Source organism: Hemitrygon akajei, chromosome 1, assembly GCF_048418815.1.
Source record: "Hemitrygon akajei chromosome 1, sHemAka1.3, whole genome shotgun sequence".
In the NCBI taxonomy this organism is placed as follows: Eukaryota; Metazoa; Chordata; class Chondrichthyes; order Myliobatiformes; family Dasyatidae; genus Hemitrygon; species Hemitrygon akajei.
Window position 1 is genome coordinate 224,575,951 of NC_133124.1, and position 17,122 is coordinate 224,593,072.

At 42.1% G+C, this 17,122-nt stretch overlaps 1 protein-coding gene across 3 annotated transcripts in view; it reads right to left on the minus strand.

Moving 5' to 3' along the window:
* LOC140736179 (aspartate aminotransferase, cytoplasmic-like) overlaps positions 1-17,122 on the minus strand; it is a 58,054-nt gene that overhangs the window by 16,820 nt on the left and 24,112 nt on the right. The gene's annotated exons all lie outside the window — the stretch shown is intronic.

Consider the following 17,122-nt stretch of genomic DNA (forward strand, 5'->3'; position numbering starts at 1 on the left):
ACAAAATATAATGTTGTAAAGTGTATGGCCATGCATTTTGATGGAAGAAATAAACAGGCAGACTATTACTTAGATGGGGAGAGAATTCAAAATGCAGAGAATTGGGAGTCCTTGTGCAAGATACCAGGTTGAGTCGGTGGTGAAGAAGGCTAATGTAATGTAGGCAATCATTTCTAGAGGTATATAAGAGCAGGGATGTGATGTTGAGACTCTACAGCGTATTCATGAGGACACCCTTAGAGTATTGTGTGCAGTTTTTGGCTCCTTATTTTAGAAAGGATATACTGACATTGGAGAGGGTTCAGAGAAGATTCACAAGAATGATTCCAGGAATGAAAGCGTTATTGTATGAGGAACGTCTGGCAGCTTTTGGGTTGTATTCCCTGGAGTTCAGGAGAATGAGTGGGGATCTCATAGAAACATTACAAATGTTAAAAGGCCTGAACAGATTAGATATGGCAAAGTTATTTCTCAGGGCAGGGGAGTCTAGGACAAGAGGGCACGACTTCAGGATTGAAGGACGTCCATTTAGAACTGAGATGTAGAGAAATTACTTTAGTCAGCGGGTGGTACATCTGTGGAATTTGTTGCCATGAGCTGTGAAGGCCAAGTCATTGGGTGTATTTAAGGCAGAAATACATAAGTTCTTGATTAGCCAGGGCAACAAAGGGTATGGGGTGAAGGCAGGGGAGTGGGGATAACTGGAAGAATTGGATCAGCCCATGATTGAATGGCAGAGCAGACTCAATGGGCCAAATGGCCTACTTCTGCTCCTATATCTTATGGAACATGAAGATGGCTGATGAACTAAACTGATATTTTGCATCAGTCTCCACTGTGGAAGACACTAGCAGTATGCCTGATATTGTAATATGTGAAGGAACAGAAGTGGATGCAGTTACTATTACAAGAGACAAGATGCTCAAAAAGCTAAAAGACCTAAAGGTACATAAGTAACTTATAGGACCAGATGAACTGCACACTGGGGTTCTGAAAGAGTTAGTGTTAGAGAACCTTTTTCTGCAGCCATACTTAGGTTCAATAGGTGCAATAGGTACATTTAATGTCAGAGAAATGTATACAATATACATCCTGAAATTCTTTTTCTTCGCAAACATCCACAGAAACAGAAGAGTGCCCAAGAATGAATGACAGTTAAATGTTAGAACCCCAAACCCCCCCCCCTTCAGGTCCCCCCTCCCAAAAGCAAGCAGCAGCAAGGCAACGATCCCCCCACACCCCCACCAGCAAAAATGCATCAGCACCCTCCACCGTGCACTCAAGCGTGCAGAAAATCATCAATAAAGACACAGATGCAATACCCCAAAGACTACTTGTTCACCCGGTAATTCGACATACCTCTCTCTCTCTCCCTAATAAGGGAAAAAGAGGTATCCCCGTTTCACAGCGAGAGGGGAGACATAACAAACAACGCTCCGATTTATGATGTTAAAAGTCCGTGCATCGCTTTTTCCAAGATCTGCGCCCATAGAATTGGCTCTGGACACACAGCTCCAAATATCCTGTGTTCTCCCGTGACACCTCAAATTAGTTTAAACTAATTTGGCATAGGGTTTGGGAATCAGAGTGATAGGGCTGAGGAAGGGGAAACCAGAAATAAATCAAAGAAACCGTGCAACAGAGATGATAGAAAGGTCAGGCAGGAGACGAGACATAATCACAGACAGTGGGATGAGTTAAGGGCAATAGAGGCATGGTACATTTGAAACAGAAAGCAACAAATACCGGACTGAAAGGTTATAATTGAATGCATGCAGCTTAAGAAATAAAATGGACAACCTTAAAATTCAGCTACGGATTGGCAAGTATGACATTGCGGCCATCTCTGAAACTTGGCTGCAATTGGGAGTTGAATGTCCAAGGATATATGGTGTATTGGAAAGATAGGTTAGTAGGCAGAGCGAGTGGTGTGGCCCTGTGAATAAGAAATAACATTAAATAATTAGAAAGGGATGACAAAGGATCGGAAGGAGTAGAGTCTCTATGGGTTGAGTTAAGAAATGGCAAGGGTAAAAGGACCCTAATGGCAGTTGTACACAAGCCTCCAAATAACAGCCGGGATGTGGATTACAAATTACAGCAGGAGATAGAAAAGGCGTGTCAGAAAGGCAATGTCATGATAATCGTTGGGAATTTTAACATGAAAGTGGATTGGGAAAACCAGGTCAGTACTGGACCCTAAGTGAGAGAATTTGTAGAATGTCTAAGAAATGGCTTTCCAGAACAGCTTGTTGTTGAGCCCACTAGGGGATCGGCTGTGCTGCACTGGGTGTTGTGCAATGATCCGGAGGTGATAAGAGAGCTTAAGGTTACGGAGCCCTTAAGGAACAGTGATCACAATATGATTGAATTCACTTTGAAATTTCAGAAGGAGAAACTAAATTCCAATATAACCATATAACAATCACAGCACAGAAACAGGCCATTCCGGCCCTCCTAGTCCGTGCCGAACTCTTAATCTCACCTAGTCCCACCTACCTGCACTCAGCCCATAACCCTCCACTCCTTTCCTGTCCATATACCTATCCAATTTTACCTTAAATGACACAACTGAACTGGCCTCTACTACTTCTACAGGAAGCTCATTCCACACAGCTATCACTCTCTGAGTAAAGAAATACCCCCTCGTGTTTCCCTTAAACTTTTGCCCCCTAACTCTCAAATCATGTCCTCTCATTTGAATCTCCCCTACTCTCAATGGAAACAGCCTATTCACATCAACTCTATCTATCCCTCTCAAAATTTTAAATACCTCGATCAAATCCGCCCTCAACCTTCTACGTTCCAATGAATAGAGACCTAACTTGTTCAACCTTTCTCTGTAACTTAAGTGCTGAAACCCAGGTAACATCCTAGTAAATCGTCTCTGCACTCTCTCTAATTTATTGATATCTTTCCTATAATTCGGTGACCAGAACTGTACACAATATTCCAAATTTGGCCTTACCAATGCCTTGTACAATTTTAACATTACATCCCAACTTCTGTACTCAATGCTCTGATTTATAAAGGCCAGCATTCCAAAAGCCTTCTTCACCACCCTATCTACATGAGACTCCACCTTCAGGGAACTATGCACTGTTATTCCTAGATCTCTCTGTTCCACTGCATTCCTCAATGCCCTACCATTTACCCTGTATGTTCTATTTGGATTATTCCTGCCAAAATGTAGAACCTCACACTTCTCAGCATTAAACTCCATCTGCCAACGTTCAGCCCATTCTTCTAACCGGCATAAATCTCCCTGCAAGCTTTGAAAACCCACCTCATTATCCACAACACCTCCTACCTTAGTATCATCGGCATACTTACTAATCCAATTTACCACCCCATCATCCAGATCATTTATGTATATTACAAACAACATTGGGCCCAAAACGGATCCTTGAGGCACCCCGCTAGTCACCGGCCTCCATCCCGATAAACAATTATCCACCACTACTCTCTGGCATCTCCCATCTAGCCACTGTTGAATCCATTTTATTACTCCAGCATTAATACCTAACAACTGAACCTTCTTAACTAACCTTCCATGTGGAACTTTGTCAAAGGCCTTGCTGAAGTCCATATAGACTACATCCACTGCCTTACCCTCGTCAACATTCCTCGTAACTTCTTCAAAAAATTCAATAAGGTTTGTCAAACATGACCTTCCACGCACAAATCCATGCTGGCTACTCCTAATCAGATCCTGTCTATCCAGATAATTATAAATACTATCTCTAAGAATACTTTCCATTAATTTACCCACCACTGATGTCAAACTGACAGGTCTATAATTGCCAGGCTTACTTCTAGAACCCTTTTTAAACAATGGAACCGCATGAGCAATACGCCAATCCTCCGGCACAATCCCTGTTTCTAATGACATCTGAAAGATCTCTGTCAGAGCTCCTGCTATCTCTACACAAACTTCCCTCAAGGTCCTGGGGAATATCCTGTCAGGACCCGGAGATTTATCCACTTTTAAATTTCTTAAAAGCGCCAGTACTTCCACCTCTTTAATTGTCATAGGTTCCATAACTTCCTTACTTGTTTCCCACACCTTACACAATTCAATATCCTTCTCCTTAGTGAATACCGAAGAGAAGAAATCGTTCAAAATCTCTCCCATCTCCCTCGGCTCCACACATAGCTGACCACCCTGATTCTCTAAGGGACCAATTTTATCCCTCACTATCCTCTTGCTTTTTATATAACTGTAGAAACCTTTCAGATTTACTTCCACCTTATTTGCCAAACCAAACTCGTATCTTCTTTTAGCTTTTCTAATCTCTTTCTTAAGATTCCTTTTACATTCTTTATATTCCTCGAGCAATTCCTTTACTCCATGCTGCCTATATCTATTGTAGACATCCCTCTTTTTCCGAACCAAGTTTCTAATATCCCTTGAAAACCATGGCGCTTTCAAACCTTTAACCTTTCCTTTCAACCTAACAGGAACATAAAGATTCTGTACCCTCATAATTTCACCCTTAAATGACCTCCATTTCTCTATTACATCCTTCCCATAAAACAACTTGACCCAATCCACTCTCTCTAAATCCCTGCGCATCTCCTCAAAGTTAGCCTTTCTCCAATCAAAAATCTCAACTCTAGGTCCAGTCCTGTCCTTCTCCATAATTATATTGAAGCTAATGCTATTGTGATTACTGGACCCGAAGTGCTCCCCAACACATACATCTGTCAGCTGACCTATCGCATTCCCTAACAGGAGATCCAACACTGCCCCATCTCTAGTCGGTACTTCTACGTATTGTTGCAAAAAACTATCCTGCACACATTTCACAAACTCTAAACCATCCAGCCCTTTTACAGAATGAGCTTCCCAATCTATGTGTGGAAAATTAAAATCTCCCACAATCACCACCTTGTGTTTACTACAAATATCTGCTATCTCCTTACACATTTGCTCTTCCAACTCACGCTCCCCATTAGGTGGCCTATAATACACTCCTATCAGTGTTACTACACCTTTCCCATTCCTCAATTCCACCCAAATAGTCTCCCTAGAGGAGCTCTCTAATCTATCCTTCCAAAGCACCGCCATAAGATTTTCTCGGACAAGCAATGCAACACCTCCTCCTCTGGCCCCTCCTACTCTATCACACCTGAAGCAACTAAATCCAGGAATATTTAGTTGCCAATCACACCCTTCCTGCAACCATGTTTCACTAATAGCTACAACATCATAATTCCAGGTATCAATCCACGCTTTAAGCTCATCCACCTTTCTTACAATGCTCCTAGCATTAAAATAGATACATTTAAGATACTCTCCACCTCCTCCTCTCTTTTCATCCCTAACAATGCATTCAAATTTATTATCCTTTTCTTTCTTCTCCCCTACATCTTCGGGCTGAGCGCATCCCTTCTCCATTACCTACCTTTCCTCCCTCACACACTGTCTACTTACTTGCTCCACTGGTGAACTAACCTCCTCTCCCATAGTTTCCTCAAATTGATTTCCGCCCCCCCCCCCCATCTTACTAGTTTAAAGTCTGCCCTGTAGCCCTAGCAAACCTAGGATATTGGTCCCCCCAGGATTCAAGTGTAACCCGTCCTTCTTGAACAGGTCACGCCTGCCCCAGAAGAGGTCCCAATGATCCAGAAACTTGAATCCCTGCCCCCTGCTCCAATCCCTCAGCCACGCATTCATCCTCCACCTAATTCCATTCCTATTCTCACTGTCGCATGGCACAGGCAGTAATCCCGAGATTACTACCTTTGCGGTCCTTCTTCTTAACTGCCTTCCTAACTCCCTATACTCTCGTTTCAGGACCTCTTCCCCTTTCCAACAAATATGTTGGTATTTCAGTGGAATAAAGGGAATTACAATGGCATGAGAGGAGTACTGGCCAAGGTTGACTGGAAAGGTACATTTGAAGGAAGGACAGCACAGCAGCAATGGCTGGAGTTCCTGCGAAAAATGAGGGAAGTACAAGATAGATATAGTCTGTTGGAGGTGTTGTAGATAGTGTGGAGGGCTGTCAGAAGTTACAGCGAGACATCGATAGGATGCAAAAATGGGCTGAGAAGTGGCAGATGGAGTTCAATCCAGATAAGCGTGAGGTGCAAACCCGAAACGTCGACAGCGCTTCTCCCTATAGATGCTGCCTGGTGCTCCACCAGCATTTTGTGTGTGTTGTTAAGTGTGAGGTGGTTTATTTTGGTAGGTCAAACATGATGGCAGAATATAGTATTAATGGTAAGACTCTTGACAATGTAGAGGATCAGAGGGATCTTGGGGTCCAAGTCCACAGGATACTCAAAGCTGCTGCACAGGTTGACTCTGTGGCTAAAAAAGAGTACGGTGCATTGGCCTTCATCAATCATGGGATTGAGTTTAGGAGCCGTGAGGTAATATTGCAGCTATATAGGACCCTGGTCAGACCCCGCTTGGAGTACTATACTCAGTTTTTGTCACCTCACTATAGGAAGGATGTGAAAAACTTAGAAAGGGTGCAGAGAAGATTTACAGGGATGTTACCTGGACTGGGGAGAATACCTTATGAGAATAGGTTGAGTGAAGGATGAGAGGTGACCTGATAGAGGTGTACAAGATGATGAGAGTCATTGATCACATGGAGAGTCAAAGGCTTTTTCCAAGGGCTGAAATGGCTAGCAAGAGAGGGCCCAGTTTTAAGGTGCTTAGAAGTAGTTACAGAGGAGATGCCACAGGAGATGCCAAGCTTTTTACGCAGAGAGTGGTGAGTGTGTGGAATGGGCTGCTGGTGACGGTGGTGGAGGTGGATACAATAGAGCCTTTTAAGAGGCTCCTGGACAGGTACATGGAGCTCAGAAATTAGAGGGCTATGGGTAACCCCAGGTAATTTCTAAGGTAAAGACATGCTCGGCACAGTTTTGTGGGCCAAAGGGCTTGTATTGTGCTGTAGGTTTTCTATGTTTTATGTTTCTATATTCCAAATAAGAAGAAATTTTCAAATGGAAGAAGGATAACAAGTGAAGTCACAGCAAAAGAGAGGGTATACATGTAAGTCAGAGCTAGTGGGAAGATAGAGGATTGGGAAGCTTTTAAAAACTTGCAGAAGGGAACTAAGAAGGTCATTAGGAAGGAAAAGATGAATTATGAAAGGTAGCTGGCGACTAATATCAAAGAAGATACTAAAAGCTTTTTTTAAGTATATAAAGGGTAAAAAAGAGTTGAGGGTAGTCTTAAGACCGATAGAAAATTATGCTGAAGATATTGTAATGAGAGACACAAAGATGGCAGAGGAAATGAATGCGTATTTTGCATCAGTCTTCACAGTGGAAGACATCTGCAGTATACCGGACATTCAAGAGTGTCAGAGAAGTGAACTATGTGCAGTGAATATTATGAATGAGAAGCTGCTCAGGAAGCTTAGTGGTCTGAGGGTGGATACATCTCCTCGATCTGATGGAATGCACCCTTGGGTTCTGAATGAAGTAGCTAGAGAAATTGCTGAGGTATTAACAATAATCTTTCAAGAATCGATACATTTTGGCATTATACTGGATGACTGGAAAATTGCAATGTTACTCCGCTATTTAAGAAGGGTGAGAGGCAGCAGAAAGAAAACTATAGACCTGTTAGCCTGATATCAGTGGTTGGGAAGTGGTTAGAATCTTGTTAGGGATGAGATTACAGAACACCTCAAGGCACATGACAAGATAGGCCAAAGCCAACATGGTTTCCTGAAAGGAAAATCCTGCCTGACTAACCTACAAAAAACAAAGAGTGAGAATAAAGGGATCCTATTCTGGCTTCCTGCCAGTTACCAGTGGAGTTTCATAGGGGTCGGTGTTGAACCGCTGCTTTTTACGATTTATGATTTGGACTAATGCATTTGTGCCTAAATTTGCCAATGATCTGTTACGAAACACGTAGGCTCATACTGTGAGAGTTATTTTAAGAATGCCTGAGTGAGGTAGGACTATGTCGTCGGTCACAAGGAGGGGGAGAGGGAGGGGAGGGAGGGGGGAAGAGGAAGAGAGAGAGAGAGAGACAGAGACAGACAGACACACACACACACACACACACACACACACACACACACACACACACACACACACACACACACACACACACACACACACACACACACACACACACACACGACAGGCTATTGGAACTTCAGCTTGTAACTGCTGTGGTTTGGAACTCTTCGATCCCCAAAAGGTTGGGTTTATCATCGGCACACAGTGCACAACAGCGTGACTGTCATTTCATATAATCCATATGTGTAGATCCTGTGGTATCACTTTTGTTGGCCTTTACCTGGAATCCGGGTGTTGTGGTAACCATTTGAAGATGATACTCCTGTGACCATCACCTGGTGATATTTCTAAGTGGATTTCGGAACAACTCGATGGATAAAATCTTCGCTACTGTTATTTCGTTTACCCAGTGTGGAATCTGTGGAATTCTTCGTAATTGCCTTCTCTACATATTTTCATGTGGATTAACAATTCTCTCCTCTCACTCACTTATTCCGTGGATTACCGAACCTTTCTACTTATTAACCTGAATCTTAAGACTTGAAGAATTGTTCCTAAGCTTGATTGTTTGGGAGCCACACGCACACATATATATGCATAATACTGTTAACTTCTGTTTATTTCATTTAAATTGCTATATTATAAGTAGATACTAATAAAGATAGTGGTTTTAACATTAAAACCCGACTCAGTGTCTGATCTATTGCTGCTGGTACGTAACGGATACAAAGTTAGGTGGAGGAGCGGGTAGTGTTGAGGGAACAGAGAGTCTGCAGAGAGATTTAGATAGTTTAGGCGAATTGGCAAGGAAGTGGCAAATGAAATACAATGTTGGAAAGTGTATGGTCATGCACTTTGGTGGAAGAAATAAAAGAGCAGACTATTATTTAGATGGGGGGGAGAATTCAAAATACAGAGATGCCAAGGGACGTGGGAGTCCATGTGGAGGATACCCTAAAGGTTAACCTCCAGGTTGAGTCGGTGGTGAAGAAGGTGAATGCAATGTTGGCATTCATTTCTAGAGGTATATAAGAGTAGGGATGTGATGTTGAGGCTCTATAAGGCACTCGGGAGACCACACTTGGAGTATTGTGTGCAGTTTTGAGCTCCTTATTTTAGAAAGGATATACTGACATTGGAGAGAGTTCAGAGAAGATTCACGAGAATGATTGCAGGAATGAAAGGGTTTACCATATGATGAACGTCTGGCAGCCCTTGAACTATATTCCCTGGAGTTCAGGAGCATGAGGGGGAATCTCATAGAAACATCCCGAATGTTAAAAGGCCAGAACAGATTAGATATGGCAAAGTTACTTCCCATGGTAGGGGAGTCTAGGACAAGAGGGCATGACTTCAGGATTGAAGGACATCTACCTAGAACAGAGATGCAGAGAAATTACTATAGTCAGAGGGTGGTAAATCTGTGGATTTTGTTGCTATGAGTGGCTGTGGAGGACAAGTCATTGGGTGCACTTAAGGCAGAGATAGATAGGTTCTTGATTAGCCAGGGCATCAAAGGGTATGGGGAGAAGGCAAGGAAATGGGAAGGACTGGAAGAATTGGATCAGCCCATGATTGAATGGCGGAGAAGACCTGATGGGTCGAATGGTCTTATTGCTTCAGTTTGGGGCACGGGCCTTGAATCAGCCCGCCCATGATGTACTGGGCTGAATCCACTAACTTTTATCAGATTTTCTACTCAAAGGCATGGTGCTCCCATTCAGGCCATAATGCAGCCAGTCAGTATACTTCCACCACACATCTATAGAAGTTTGCAAAGGTTTTCACTGATATGCCAAACTTCTATCTATCCCCCTCGTAATTTTAAATACCTCTATCAAGTTCCCTCTCAACCTTCTACACTCCAAAGAATAAAGACCTAACTTGTTCAACCTTTCCCTGTGACTTAGGTGCTGAAACCTAGGTAACATTCTAGTAAATCTTCTCTGTACTCTCTCTATTTTGTTGATAGCTTTCCTATAATTCGGTGACCAGAACTGTACGCAATACTCCAAATTCAGCCTTACCAATGCCTTGTACAATTTTAACATTACATCCCAACTCCTATACTCAATGCTCTGACTTATAAAGGCCAGCATACCAAAAGCTTTCTTCACCATCCTATCCACATGAGATTTCACCTTCAGGGAACTATGCACTGTTATTCCTAGATCACTCTGTTCTACTGCATTCTTCAATGCTCTACCATTTACCATGTATGTCCTATTTGGATTATTCCTACCAAAATGTAGCACCTCACACTTATCAGCATTAAACTCCATCTGCCATCGTTCAGCCCACTCTTCTAACTGGCTTAAATCTCTCTGCAAGCTTTGAAAACCTACTTCATTATCCACACCACCTATCTTACTATCATCTGAATACTTACTAATCCAATTTACCACCCCATCATCTAGATCATTAATGTATATGACAAACAACATTGGACCCAGTACAATGAGGCACACCACTAGTCACTGGCCTCCAACCTGACAAACTGTTATCCACCACTACTCTCTGGCATCTCCCATCCAGCCACTGTTGAATCCATTTTACTACTTCAATATTAATACCTAACGATTGAACCTTACTAACTAACCTTCCATGTGGAACCTTGTCAAAGTCCATATAGACAACATCCACTGCTTTACCCTCATCAAATTTCCTAGTAACCTCTTCAAAAAATTCAGTAAGATTTGTCAAACATGACCTTCCATGCACAAATCCATGTTGACTGTTCCTAATCAGACCCTGTCTATCCAGATAATTATATATACCATCTCTAAGAATACTTTCCATTAATATACCCACCACTGATGTCAAACTTATAATTGCTACGTTTACTCTTAGAATTCTTTTTAAACAATGGAACCACATGAGCAATACGCCAGTCCTCCGGCACCATCCCCGTTTCTAATGACATTTGAAATATTTCTGTCAGAGCCCTTGCTATTTCTACACTAACTTCTCCCAAGGTCCTAGGGAATATCTTGTCAGGATCTGGAGACTTATCGACTTTTATATTCCTTAAAAGTGCCTGTGCTTCCTCTTCTTTAATCATCATAGTTTCCATAACTACCCTACTTGTTTTGCTTACCTTACACAATTCAATATCCTTCTCCTTAGTGAATACTGAAGAAAAGAAATTGTTCAAAATCTCCCCCATCTCTTTTGGCTCCACACATAGCTGTCCACTCTGATTCTCTAAGGGACCAATTTTATCCCTCACTATCCTTTTGCTATTAATATAACTGTAGAAACTCTTTGGATTTATTTTCATCTTACTTGCCAAAGCAACCTCATATCTTCTTTTAGCTTTTCTAATTTCTTTCTTAAGATTCTTTTTACATTCTTTACATTCCTTGAGCACCTCATTTACTCCATGCTGCCTATATTTATTGTAGATCTCTCTCTTTTTCTGAACCAAGTTTCCGATATCCCTTGAAAACCATGGCTCTCTCAAACTTTTAACCTTTCCTTTCAACCTAACAGGAACATTCAGTACCCTCAAAATTTCACCTTTAAATGACCTCCATTTCTCTATTACATCCTTCCCATTAAAAAAATTGTCCCAATCCACTCCTTCTAAATCCTTTCACATCTCCTCAAAGTTAGCCTTTCTCCAATCCAAAACCTCAACCCTGGGTCCAGTCCTATCCTTCTCCATAATTATATTGAAACTAATGGCATTGTGATCACTGGACCCGAAGTGCCCCCCAACACATTCCTCCGTCACCTGACTTATCTTATTCCCTAACAGGAGATCCAACACTGCCCCTTCTCTGGTTGGTACCTCTATGTATTGCTGCAAAAAACTATCCTGCACACATTTTACAAACTCCAAACCATCCAGCCCTTTTACATAATGGGCTTGTGCTTACTACAAATATCTGCTATCTCCTTACAAATTTGCTCCTCCAATTCTCACTCCCCATTAGGTGGTCTATAATACTTCGCTATAAGTGTTACTGCACCTTTCCCATTCCTCAATTCCACTGAAATAGCCTCCCTAGATGAGCTCTCTAATCTATCCTGCCAAAGCACCGCTGTAATATTTTCTCTGACATGCAATGCAAGACCTCCCCCTCTTGCCCCTCTGATTCTATCACACCTGAAGCAACGAAATCCAGGAATATTTAGTTGCCAATCACACCCCTCCTGCAACCATGTTTCACTAATAGCTACAACATCATATCTCCAGGTATCAATCCATGCTCTAAGTTCATCCACCTTTCTTACAATGCTCCTAGCATTAAAATAGATGCATTTAGAAATTCTCCACCTCTTACTCTCTGTTTATCCCTAACGGTGCAAACAACTTTATTATCTTTTTCTTCCTTCTCCCTACATCTTCGGTCTGAGCACTCCCCTTCTCTATCACCTGCCTATCCTCCCTCACACATTGTCTACCAGCTTTCTCTATTTGTGAACTAACCTCCTCTCTCCTAGTATCTTCAATTTGATTCCCACCTTACCAGAATTCAAGGTTCAATCCATTCTGAAAATCATAGAACATTCAGGTCGGATTGCTGGGTCTGGCATTTACACTGTCAATGCAACGAACAATTGAGATCAGCCATATCTGCCTTAGGTACAGCAGCCTTTTGCTCTGAGATTGTCGATCATATTTTCAAGTGATTGTACATTCACCAACAAGATACTCAGAAGAGGAGGCCTCATTACCCTGCATTTCAGTCCACGTTTTCAGCCATGGCCATGCGTTACCCTTAAAGGCATCGTGCTTAACTGCTCCACAGTTAACCATCGAATGTGAGATCTGAAGATCATTAATGTAGTTTTGTAGTCCGTCGTTAAGAGGAAATTTACATGCTGCAACTTGCAACTAAAGTAGTTCAAAAGGAGTATATTTAAGAGGAAAACTAGGACGATTTCTTGCAGCCCGCAGAGAGTTTCTGATTACACCAGCCCAGTGACAACTTCACAATATTCAATGCATTTCTCTAATATTAAATGGAACTATTGAAACTACTGAAAATGGGAGGCCTACAAAAATGAAATTTTGAGAGTACAAAACCTGTGTACAATGTCCTGTGTATGTTACTCAAAATGGCTTCTTTGGTTTGTTAAGAGTAGGAATGCTTCTTTGTCTGATAAGTGTTTCTCTCGCAGTTGTTTAGCTTTAGACTTGCTGATATGGGAATTGTATTCATTTGTTAACAAATGGGGAATGTTATTTTGTCTTGTGAGGCTGGGAACTTGGGGGGGGGGGGTTTCGCGGTCTTTCGAGGAGAGTCGAGAGGAAGACGCCGAGGAAGGTGGACGTGCGCTGCACTGCTTGGTTGACCACCGGGGGTGGTCCCAGGTGTGAAGATGTGGAGGTCGGAGGCAAGCGACGAGGGGTCGAATGGTTCGATGGTTGAGCTCCAACGATGTGCACTAAACTGACTGAACTTTGATAAGTTGGCGCCTTTTGTTTTTTTCTTTCCTTTCATATATATTGTATTGCCTAGTACTCTTCTAGTTTTAGTAAACTCTTTAAAGTGTATTTCATAACGGTATCTGGTGTGAATTTGATACTGTGTGCGGGCGTGAGGCATAAATTTGATTCTCACAGCACCTGCGTGTACGGGAGGTGGGGTTGGTGTGTGGCTGGATCTCCTTTCCCCTAGACATATACCAGCCTGTTGGTTAGGTGTTACACCTGTATATGCCTGTCAGAATAAATGGTAAAGATAACAAGTGTAGGGAACCTTGGTTTTCAAAAGATATTGAGGCCCTGGTTAAGAGAAAAAAGGAGTTATGTAGCAGGTAAGGGCAAGTAGGAACAAATAAGTTGCTTATGGAGTACATGAGGTGGAGGCGGATAAGATAGGGCCTTTTAAGAGACTTCTGGATAAGTACATGGAGCTTGGAAAAATAGAGGGCAATGAGTAAGCCTAGTAATTTCTAAGGTAGGGACATGTTCGGCACAACTTTGTGGGCTGAAGGACCTGTATTATGCTGTAGGTTTTCTATTTCTATTTCTATTGTTCCTTTTACCAAAATGCATTATCACACATTTCCCAACACTGTATTCCATCTGTCACTTTTTTCTTATTCTTCCAATTTGTCAAAGTCCTGCTGCAATCATGTTGCTTCCTCAGCACTACCTTCCCCTCCACCTATCTTCACATCATCTGCAAACTTTGCCATAAAACCAACAATTTCATTATCTAAATCATTGACAAACAACATGAAATGTAACGGTCCCAATATTGACACCTGAGGAACACGACTACTCACTGGCAGCCAACTAGTAAAGTTCCCCTTTATTCTTATTCATTGCCTCCTGCCTGTCAGCCATTCCTCTATCCATGCTAGTATCTTTCCTGTAACACCATAGGATTTTATCTTGTTAAGCAGCCCCATGTGAGGCACCTTAACAAATGCCTTCTGAAAATCCAAGTAAATAACATCAACTGCCTCTCCTTTGTTCACCCAGCTAGTTACTTCCTTGAACAACTCTAACAGATTTGTTAGGAAAGATTTCCCTTCACGGAAATCATGCTGACTTTGACTTATTTTATCATTAGTCTCCAAGTACCCCAAAACCTCATTCTTAACAATAGACTTCAACACTTTCCCAGCCACTGGGGTTATGCTAACTGGCCTATAATTTCCTCTCTTTTGTCCTCCTCCCTTCTTAAAGAGTGGAGTGACATTTGCTACAGGTATGTGAAGAGCAAAAGGACTGCTAGGGGCAAAATTGATCCTCTGGTGATCCACTTGTGGAGTCAAAACATATGATGGACCTTAAATTCATTCTTTGCATGTATTTACTCGGGAAATGGAGTAAATATAGTCTATAGAAGTGAAGCAAAGTGGCATCAACTTCATGGGCCCTATACATATAACAGAGGAGGAGGAGGTGTTTGGAAATCACAGTTGATAAATCCCCAAGGCCTGACAAGGTTTTCCCTTGGATCCTACACTGCCTGAACCCTAGCAGAGATATCTTGGGTTCCAAGTCCATAGGACACTCAAAGCTGCTGCACAGGTTGACTGTGTGGTTAAGAAAGCATACGGTGTATTGGCCTTCATCAATTGTGGGATTGGGTTTAAGAGCTGAGAGGTAATGTTACAGCTATATAGGACCTGGTCAGACCCCACTTGGAGTACTGCGCTCATTTCTGGTCACCTCACTACAAGAATGATGTGGAAACTATAGAAAGGGTACAGAGGAGATTTACAAAGATGTTTCCTGGATTGGGGAGCACACCTTATGAGAATAGGTTGAGTGAACTTGGCCTTTTCTCCTTGGAGTGACGTAGGATGAGAGGTGACCTGATAGAGATGTATAAGATGATGAGAGGCATTGATCATGTGGATAGTCAGAGGTTTTTTACCAGGGCTGAAATGGCTAACACGAGATGGCACAGTTTTAAGGTGCATGGAATGAGGTACACAGGAAATGTCAGGGGTAAGTTCTTTTAAACAGAGAGTGCGTGGAATAGGCTGTCGGCGGCGGTAGTGGAGGCGGATACAATAGGGTCTTTTAAGAGACTTCTAAATAGGTACATGGAGCTTAGAAAAATAGAGTGCTATGGGTAACCCAAGGTAATTTCTAAAGTAGGTACATGTTCAGCACAGCATTGTGGGCCAAAGGGCCTGTATTGTGCTGTAGGTTTTCTATGTTTCTATTTTAAACATCCTTAGTGACAGGAGAGGTACCAGAGGATTGGAGGATAGCTAATATTGGTCCACTGTTTAAAAAAGGGTAACAGAAACAGGTGTTATACTTACCAATAAGTTATGAATCTGATATCAGTTGTGTTAAAGTTATTGGAAGCTCTTCTAAGGGACCTGATATGTAAGTATTTAGATAGACATGGACTGATTAAGGATTGTCAGCATTGCTTCGGGCATGGTAGGTCACGTCTAACCTATCTTAATGGAGTTCTTCAAGGAAGTTACCTAGAAAGTGGATGAAGGCAAGGTAATGGATGTTGTCTACATGGACTTTTGTAAGGCATTGGACAAGATCTCGCATGGGAGGCTGTTCAAGAAAATTCTGTCGCTCAGCACTCAGGATGAGGTAGTAAACTGGATTAGACATTGGCTTTGTGGGAGAAGCCAGGGAGTGATAGTAGTGGATTGCTTCTCTGACTGGAGATCTATGACTATTGCTGTGCCACAGTGATCAGTGCTGGGTCCTTTGTTGTTTGTCTTCTATATCAAAGATCTGGATGATAACATGATTAACTGGATCAGCAAATTTGCAGATAACACCAAAATTTGGGGTGTAGTGGACAGCAAAGGAAGCTATCATAGCTTGCAGAGTGGATCTGCATCAGCTGGAAAAATGGGCTTAAAAATGGTAGATGGAATTTAATGCAGACAAGTGCGAGGTATTCCACTTTGGTAGGACTAGCCAGGGTAGGTTTTACACAGTGAACGGTAGGGCACTGAGGAGTGTGGTAGAACAAAGGGATCTGGGAATACAGGTACATAATTCATTGAAAGTGACATCACAGGTAGATGGTGTTGTAAAGAAAGCTCAATGTACTGAGTACAGAAGGTATTGAGGTTGTATAATGCATTGGTGAGGCTTAATTTGGAGTATTGTGTACGGTTTTGGTTACCTACCCACAGGAAAGATGTAAATAAAGTTGAAAGAGTACAGAGAAAGTGTACAGGATGTTGCTGAGTTTGGAGGACCTGAGTTATAAGAGAAGACTGAATAGATTAGAACTGTATTTTAGACTGTATATGTTAGACTGTATAGGTTAGAACATAGCAGATTGAGAGGAAATGAGATAGAGGTATACAAAGTATGAGGGGTATAGATAGGGTAAATGCAAGTAGACTTTTTACACTCAGGTTGGGTGGTACTACAACCAGAGGTCATGGGTTAAGGGTGAAAGGTGAGATGTTTAAGGATAACATGAGGGGAAACCACTCAGAGGGTTATACGAGTGTGGAATGAGCTGCCAGCATAAGTGGTCTAAGCCACTCAATTTCAACACTTCAGAGAAGTCTGGATAGGTATGAGGATGGTAGGGATATGGAGAGCTATGGTCTCGGTGCAGATCATTGGGAGTAGGCAGTTTAAATAATTTTGGCATGGACTAGATGGGCCCAAGGGCTTGTTTCTGTACTGCAGTATGTTTCTATGACTCTG